Here is an 8914-nt window from a genome sequence, read left to right on the forward strand (position 1 = left end):
AGACTTAATCCAGGTGGGAAATCTGGATTAACACAGTCAGCCATCTTTCATGTCACTACGCTGGGAGGTTTTCCTTCGAGCTTTGTCGATTCCGCCTCTAAGGGTCTGGCTGTTGTCCAAGCCTTTATAATGTCTTGCTTCATTTGCTGGTCTTCTCTATCTCCAAACAAGGGCTGAATTCCTCTCCCACAAAATACAGAAATATCATAGTGCTTACATGCCGATTCTCATTCTCCCAGTAAGGAAAGAAGATTTGTGCTGATAAGAGGACAGAAATACCCTAACCTGTGTTTAAGCTGACTATACAAGCCTCCAGTCATCTTTGGCTATCTAATCAAATGCTTGGTCAGCAATTCTAACTGCTGAGACCCTGTGTGCCACAGTTAACATGCACATGTGAATAAAACTCATAACAGTATTGTCCAGATATAGTGACATAAAGAAACATGTAGTATAACAAAGTCTTTGTATTGGGTGTTTGGGGAGCTACAAATACCTTCAGTAGACACCAATGTGTCTGGGGTTGTCATTTGTCGTTCATCCACGGCAGATTCCAAAAGCTCTGGTGCTGAATCTTTTATTGTGACATCTCCAGAGTATGCTGATATGTGACCAAGAACAGCATCCAGTGCGCAACACCATTTGTGGTTTTTCTGTTACAAGCATTTTCCCTGTTATAGTGTTTCATTTTTTGTAGTCTTGTTTTAGTGTTTTCAATTTCTCATAATGGTTCAGCCGAAAGTGGTGAAATTTTAAACAATGTTTAGCATTTTTGAATGGATGACTCAAATTTCTTTTGAATACCATTATCATCAATCAAATTTAATAAAGCCTGAATTTTGTTGTTCATTACCCATCCATTTTGTAGTATTCAGTTCCATTTTCACCAATAACTCCCCAGAGTCCAAACTACTAACTGATTTCTAAGATGGCACCAGTGCTTGTGGTTAACCCATCAGCATGATTCATTGCCTGAGCTCCACCCACGATTGTTACTGGTTGAACAAAAAGTACAGACCCTGGAGTAGGAGCTAAAATAAGTACTAGGAAGTCCTACAAGTGGCCTGAGATGGGAGTGCTACAAAAGGTCTTCACTTTCTAAAAAGTCCTTGGCTCCTGAAAAAATTCCTGTTGTGCATAAGCGACTTGTGATTCCAACACAATAGCAAGTATACATAAGAATCACTGAAAAAGAGCAGAATGAAAGTGTTGGACTGGTTTGATAAAAATCCAGATCTAAACTCAATGGAAATGCTGCGGTATGTTGAAAATGTACTAGTATTTCTGAATTACATTCTCCAAGGAAGAACAGATTAAAATTCTTCCACAGTGATAATGATATATAAACTGGCCAATAATGAACCCCTATACTCTGTCACTCTTTGACTCTTCATCATGAATTGCTGCATGTTGTGCTGTGTCACACTTTGGGGATCTCCTTCCCGGCTCTGCGGAGGTAAGTGACACCACTCCTTGATGAGCGGGGGTGCTGTTGCTAACTGTGTCTTTTCTTTTTACCCATAGTTCCAAGAAGGCACCAAAGGAGGATGCCCAGCCCCACCCACATTGCTCAGTGCTTGCTCCTCCCCCATGCATGTTTTCTTTAATTTATATTGATGTTACTTTTGTTGATTTCTTTTTTGCATTATGTTTTTGATTTTGTATATGTATGTAAGTTGTCTGTGTTATATTCCTTGTGTTTTGTGGTGGTCCTCCAACAACAACAACAACAAGTATTTATATACCACATTTTCATACAAATAATGCGGCTCAAAGTGGTTTACATGATGAAGAAAGAGAAAAAAGACAAAAAAATAAGAATTAAAATAAGGGAACACTAATTAACATAGAATAAGAGTAAGGTCCAATGGCCAGGGAGGACAGAGAAAACAAAAAAAAAGTCCAGACGGCTGGAGGAAAAAATAAAATCTGCAGGGGTTCCAGCACCCTCTAGGCCTTCTACTTAACACAAATGACCTCAAACAGTCCTCATGGTATTAAGGTTTTCTAATGGAAGTTGATGATGATGGTCATGTGAACTTCTGGACTTTAATCTATCAATGTAAGGACATCACAGTGCTTTGATCAGGTGGTGGTGGCGCAGGTCGCCATCCTAGAAAACCGGAAAAAGAACAGAAAAGAAAGTAGGGGTTAGTACGGATTTTGAATATGAATACTATGAATAATAATGATAATTAATTGAGTATACAGAGCATCAGGATTAAACTAAGATGAAGCTATTAGAAAGCCTTGTTAAAGTAATGTGTTTTCAGCAGTTTTTTTAAAGTGCTCCACTGTATTAGCCTGGCAGATTCCTATTGGCAGGCTATTCCAGATTTTAGGTGCATAGCAGCAGAAGGCCGCCTCACCACTTCTTTTAAGTTTAGCTCTTGGAATTCTTTTTTTTTTTATTTTTATTAATTTTATTACAATCTATACATAGTAATCAAGTTTTTACAAAAAAAAGAATTATGTTAAGAACAGATTGATCCCCACCCCTGCGCTCTTGGAATTCTAAGCAGACACTCATTTGAAGATCTAAGGTTACGATTTGGAGTGTAAAGTGTAAGACATTCCAAAATATAAGATGGAGCGAGATTATTTAAGGCTTTGTAAACCATAAGCAGTATTTTAAAGTCAATTCTAAAAGACACAAATAACCAATGTAGTGACATCAAAACTGGGGGTTATGTGCTCGGATTTTCGTTTTCAAGTTAAAATTATAGCAGCTGCATTCTGCACTCGTTGCAGTCGATTGATGTCTTTTTTGGGTAGTCCTGAGAGGAGTGAGTCACAGTAGTCTAGTCAACTGAAAACAAAAGCGTCAACTAATTTCTCAGCATCTTGCAAGAGGTCTAACTTTTGCTATATTTCTTAATTGAAAAAATGCTGTCCTAGTAATCTGACTAATATGTGATTTAAAATTCAGTTCAGAGTCAATAGTTACCCCTAAATTCTTTACCTCCGTCTTGACTTTTAATCCTAATACATCAAATTTATTTCTAATAACCTAATTATATCCATTATTACCAATCACTAAAATTTCTGTTTTCTCTTTATTTAGTTTGAGAAAATCACTACTCATCCATTCAGAAACACAAGTAAGACATTGTGTTAGTGAAATAACAGAGTCAGGGTCGTCAGGCGCTATAGATAAGAACAGCTGTGTGTCATCAGCATAGCTGTGGTAGTTTACTTTATACCCCGAGATAATCTGACCTAACGGAAGCATGTAAATCGAAAAAAGCAGCAGCGGACCCAGGATAGAGCCTTGTGGAACACCATATAGAATATCATGTGCCTTTGAAGTATAATTACCACAAATTACAAAGAATTTTCTACCTGCCAGGTAGGATTCAAACCAATTTAAGACACTGCCAGAGAGGCCCACCAACTGACTAAGGCGATTTCTAAGGATATTGTGATCAATGGTATCAAAGGTGGCACTCAGATCTAAGAGGATGAGAACAGATAAACGGCCTCTGTCTGCATTTACGTGCAAGTCATTTACTAGTTTCTGTACTGTGATTTGTTCTACAACCTGACTGAAATTTATCAAGAATAGCATGTTTATTGAGGTGGTCATTTAGCTGTAAAATGACTGCCTTCTCTAGAATTTTACTTAAGAAGGGCAGGTTAGAGATGGGTCTAAAATTTTCAAAAGAAGAGGGGTCAAGATTATTTTTCTTGAGCAGGGGTTTAACTACAGCAGTCTTAAGACAGTCTGGGAAGACCCCCGTATCTAATGATGATTTGATACTTTGTCAAGAATACTATAAATTAGTCTGCCTGATACTTCTTTGAAAAAATTTGTTGGTATTGGGTCGGGGATGCAGGTGGAGGGTCTCAGTTGAGAAATTATTTTATATAAATCAGGTACATCTATCCTGGTGAAAGAATTTAATTTGTTTAAAATGGAGTACCGGGGTTTAAGTGGTTCAGTATTGGGGAGATGTACTATATTATTTCTAATATCATTAGACACCTACCAATCGTTGCCCTCTGCCCTATAAAATCCAGATGGTCTCCCACAGTACCTGGTGGTTCATTTTGATTACACTAGAAAGTTTTGGTGAGTTCTTGTGTTTTCTGTGCTTTTATTATTTCTTTTTTTTTATATTTCTCTAAATTCCTGACCCTGTGTCTGCTTTGTTTTCTAACCATTCTCTGGATTTGAGATTTAGGATTTTGTTCACTTGCATTGTCTTCAGTTTAAGGCAACTGCGTTTTCCCATTGTGCTGTACAGCGTTTCACTTTGTGCTACAGAGCAATTTTTTGTTAAAAATAAATCTTTTATTTTTATAAAGATTTTCGTGCTTGCCCTTTTATCTAGATGGGGTTTGGCTGTATATCCTCCAGTAGTGAGCATTATCAGAAGTGCTTTTTTGGGACTTGCATGCTTTGGAATTCCTAGTTTATAACACTTTAAAAATGGGTGGTCCCCATAAGGTGGCATCTCATTTATGACCATGATTTCAAAAAGGACAGAGCTCCTGCTGATGGAAACCTTCTTAAGCAGTGTCTGGCTAACTAGAATCAGCTTTGTGTTGTGCCCAGTGGACTTTTTCTTATTGCTTTGCGTCCTCCAGCATCATAACATATAATCTATCAGGGAAGAGCGAAATCTTTAGATTCATCAAAAATTTTGATCTGCGATTTTTGGTGGATCTCGACGTTTTAGGGTCCACTGATGCCAAAAACATTGATATCTTGATGATGGGTATGTGGGTCTGTGCGTCACAGTTTCCGGAAGACGGTTAAGAGCTAAATAGCTGAAGTGAAAAATACCAAACTTGAAACTTAAGCCTGTTATGAGATGACAATGTGCTGATTAGTTTTTCAGCCAAATTATGCAAGAGAAAGGGGCACTCTAGAGGAACCGTCAAATGCTGTAATTCTGCAATTAATTATGAATTATTTTCATTAATTGCTATCTTAATGACCTATTTTATGATCAGAAAGATCAGCATGAGAGTGATAAACAATTACTGAAAAGTTATAGAATAGTTTGGATAACTTAGTTCCTAGGGCACAAGGCCTACTGACGCTCACATCCAAATTGTTTTTATCTGTGCCGATTAAATGAGGTTGCTCAGCTGGTGCCAAAATACTCCCCTTCGCTTCCTGTGGTCTGCTCACCCGGTCACAATGGTCAGATCTTGGGTCATCTTTGAGAGACGTCTTCGTCATGATGGAGTTGTGCAGACCATCTTGTGTCTGTGGTCCTGGTAGACGTTAACTGAGTGAGAATACATCTCTGTTGATGTCTTGTTCTGTAGTATTTGAAAGTTAGTGACGGTGTAGCACTTTATTTGATACTTTTGACTTGGTTCTGACACAAGAAATGTACTGAAGACTATAAAACACAAATGCCAGAAACTTTCATATTTTTGCACATATGAACTTGGCCGCTGATAAAATGAGCACCATACAGCTTCTGGCTCAAGACGTTTTGATCACACTTCACCAGCCAGAGCCATCAAGCCAGAGCCAACAAATGATTTACTGCTCCAGAACCAGTCTACGTGACGAGTTCATACACGATGTGAACAACTCTCACAGCAGATGAAGTAGGACCTATGGTATAGAGCAGTGGTCAGCAAACTCATTAGTCAAAAGAGCCAAAGATCGGCACTACAACGATTAAGATTTCTTTTGAGAGCCAAATTTCTTTTCAAGGATCATGTTTTTAGGAATCAGTTTAAACTAGCTACTAACATTAAATAAAATTAGATATAATAATAATAATCTTATTTATTGACAAAAAATATTTTTACATTAAAATAAAAATATGACAAAACATGCATTTAATGTGAACAATGACCTTGCATTTCCTTGGAAAGTTTGGGTAAGTCAGGTTTGTATGTCATTGTTTTTAATTTCAAGCAGGATTCCAGGTTCTCATCAATAAGACGATTTCTCAATGTACTTTTGATAAGGTTCATGCTTGAAAAAGATTGTTTGCATGAATATGTAGAGCCAAAGAGTGAAAGAACAGCAAATGCTAGTTTTTTAACTGATCATATGAGTCAGGAATACTATTCCAGGTGTTGAAAATGATCATGTCTTCCTTCTCCAGGTCTTTCAAAGCAGACCACTTGTGCTGTGAACTAAAATCACATTTATTTTTCTCCAAATTTTCCAGATCAGCATTAAGGCGTTCAAATTTCGAGCTCCATAATTCTTTGTTTTTTTAACTCCAGTAATTGCATTTCAAAAGCGCCAATGTCAATATTAAAAAGAGAAAAATTCAATTCTGTTACATCAGCACTGAGAGGTTTTTTAACAAAGGCTAACGTAGCCATGCTATTTCTGAATTCCTGAAACCTCAGTAGAAAAGTTTCTCTCATATTTAAAATTGCTGTTTTGAAATAGTAAATGTCAATGGCTTGGAAAATGAATTAATGTTTCTCTTTCAAAATCTTGAGCAAAAAGGGATAATTTGTTTTCGAATGAAATGACTTCTTCCAACATCGAAAAAATTGTGTTTCCTTTCTCCTGTAGTTTATGATTAAGATTATTTAGATGAGATGTAACGTCTACCATGAAATAAAATTTTTGGATCCATTGATCGTCCGTTAGTTCAGGATAGTCAACACCCTTCTAAAGAAGAAATGCTTTAATTTCTAATAATAAAGAAGCGAAACGTTTTAAAATGTTTCCTCTTGAAAGCCAACGTACCTTATTATGCAGCAGAAGATCTGCGTGCTCACTCTCCATTTCAACTAAACATTCTTTAAATTGCCGATGATAAAGAGCTTTAGCTACAACTTTGTTGACAATCTTGATCACCAATTCCATAACATTGCAAATTTCTTCTGGAAATGTCTGCGCACAAAGCGCTTCTTGATGAATGATGCAATGGTAAACAAGTTTCTCGTGATTAATTTTTTCCTTCAAAATAGAAACAAAACCTTTTCTCACTCCGGTCATACTTTTTGCCCCATCTGTTGAAATTGAAACAATTTTATCGAGTGGAATATGATGTTTCTCCATGCATTCAATGACAGCATTTGCAATATCCTCGCCACGTGTTTGACCTTTCAGTGGCAATAATCCTAAAAGTTCTTCTTTAGGACCCATAGACAAATAAATCGGACAAAAAGTGAAACTTGTGCTGTGTCATTTATATCACAAGACTCGTCAACAGCTATTGATAAAGCTGAAACCAATTTAAGATCTTCGATTTGCTGATTGGTTATATTTGAAGACATTTTGACTGTCCTATCTTTTACTGTTTTAGCAGACAGTGGTAACTCTTTAATTTTTTTAAGAATTTCTGCCTTGTTGTTAAAATCCCGGGATAGCTCTTCGGATGCATTTATAAAACAACTTTTAATGTACTCACCGTCTGTGTATGGTTTGCCTCTTTTAGCAATCTCTTGACTCACAATAAAGCTTGCAATATTAACATTGTTGGAAGATTGCACTGTGGCAATATGCCCTACTGGCATTACCAGTAAGTAAATAAAATTAGTTAAGCGTCCTCTGCTGGGTAAAGAGGGAGGCTTTTGTATGAGGAAAAAAGGTACAAAGAAAGGAAACTTACCTTTTTTCATTTATATAGTGTAGAAAGACGTCTTCGTTGACGATATTAGCGTCTTTTGGGGAGTGTCACAGCGGGTCTCATGTAGACTGGAGAGACAGCCTTGCCATTGACCGGCCGGGATGGCATTGTCGGTACTCCACTCCTGCACGCGTTTCCCGCGACCTCATTAACTCTAAAAGAGTAAAAGAAAGTGCAAAGCGTCGTAGTATTAGTTTACCGCGGTCTAGTAAAGGGATCCCGTATTCGTAGTTGTCTGGGCTGTAGCTCAGGGGAAAGGAGAAAAATGGAAAAGTGCTTACGTTCACTTAAGGCATGAAGTGCAGTCCGCGTCTGAAATGCCGGCACAGCTATACGCGCGCGCCGGCTGCTCGATTTTTATAGTAATTGTGTGGGAAAGTAGACACCGCTTTTCGCAAATGTGTTCACGTCATCGCGTACCTCGGGAGGGATGACGTACGGCTGTTTAATTGGTCGGCGCAGTGGCGCTGAATACAAAAGGGAGTCGTGGCCTCTAGAGGGGGTCCTTTCTGACTAGTTCGTTTTGGAGGAAAGTACTGTACTTGGTAGATCTGCGTCTTAGAAGTTACCAAGCATTACGGCTTGTGCATTGTTTTTGTAAATATTTTTTTTCATATAAATATCTCTGGATTAACTTTGGGTGGAGGTATTTATTGGGTTGTGGTTAGTGGTGCACTGTTTATTTTTGTATATACACTTTTTCTATATTTTTGCATATTTTTGGGTGAATCCTGTATTATACACTGTTTGGAGGAGCAGCTTCCTGACTTGGATCACTGTGGAGGAAGACAGCTTCACATTTTGTTTTTGTGTATATATTTGGATTTCACTAGTTTGTGTGTATTTTACTTTTTCTTTTGGGACTTTCAAGCAGCACTGTAAATACTGTATATAGTCATTTTGGGATCCATTTAATTACGGCTTTTGAGTGTCCTTTATGTATTGGACTGTGTATTAATATATATAAATCCCGCAGGACATTATTTTTGATTATTTTCTTTAAGTGCACCTGTAAATAAAACCTCACTTTATTTTTCAAAAAACCCAACCCTTTTTGTGTCTGTGTCTCCCTGTCTTACACCATCATCCTGGTCACGCTCGGTCCCACATACTAGACACCTAGAGTGTAGGCTGGTGATTCCAATTCCCACTACACAGGGTGTCACATGCACCCAATAATTAAATACAGAACTCGATTTTTCTTGACTCTTCTGAAGTTCCTCAACTGCTTTCTTCCTCGCATCACCGGCGTGATATTTACTGCCAAATGACGCGTGTTTAGTTGTAAAGTGTCTCTCCAAATTTGATTTCTTGTTATGCGCCAATTTTTCTTGACAAATAAGACA

General features: G+C 37.7%; 1 long non-coding RNA gene across 1 annotated transcript; it reads right to left on the bottom strand.

The window, feature by feature from the left end:
• Nucleotides 1-2079: 2079 nt before the first annotated feature.
• On the bottom strand, nt 2080-7957 carry LOC120543416. The gene is made up of 3 exons (XR_005636331.1): nt 7850-7957; nt 7551-7722; nt 2080-2113 (listed from the first exon to the last, which is right to left on the bottom strand). It is a non-coding gene; the product is annotated as an uncharacterized LOC120543416 (long non-coding RNA).
• Between the last annotated feature and the right edge of the window lie 957 nt (nt 7958-8914).

This window comes from Polypterus senegalus, chromosome 13 (genome assembly GCF_016835505.1).
Source record: "Polypterus senegalus isolate Bchr_013 chromosome 13, ASM1683550v1, whole genome shotgun sequence".
In the NCBI taxonomy this organism is placed as follows: domain Eukaryota; kingdom Metazoa; phylum Chordata; class Cladistia; order Polypteriformes; family Polypteridae; genus Polypterus; species Polypterus senegalus.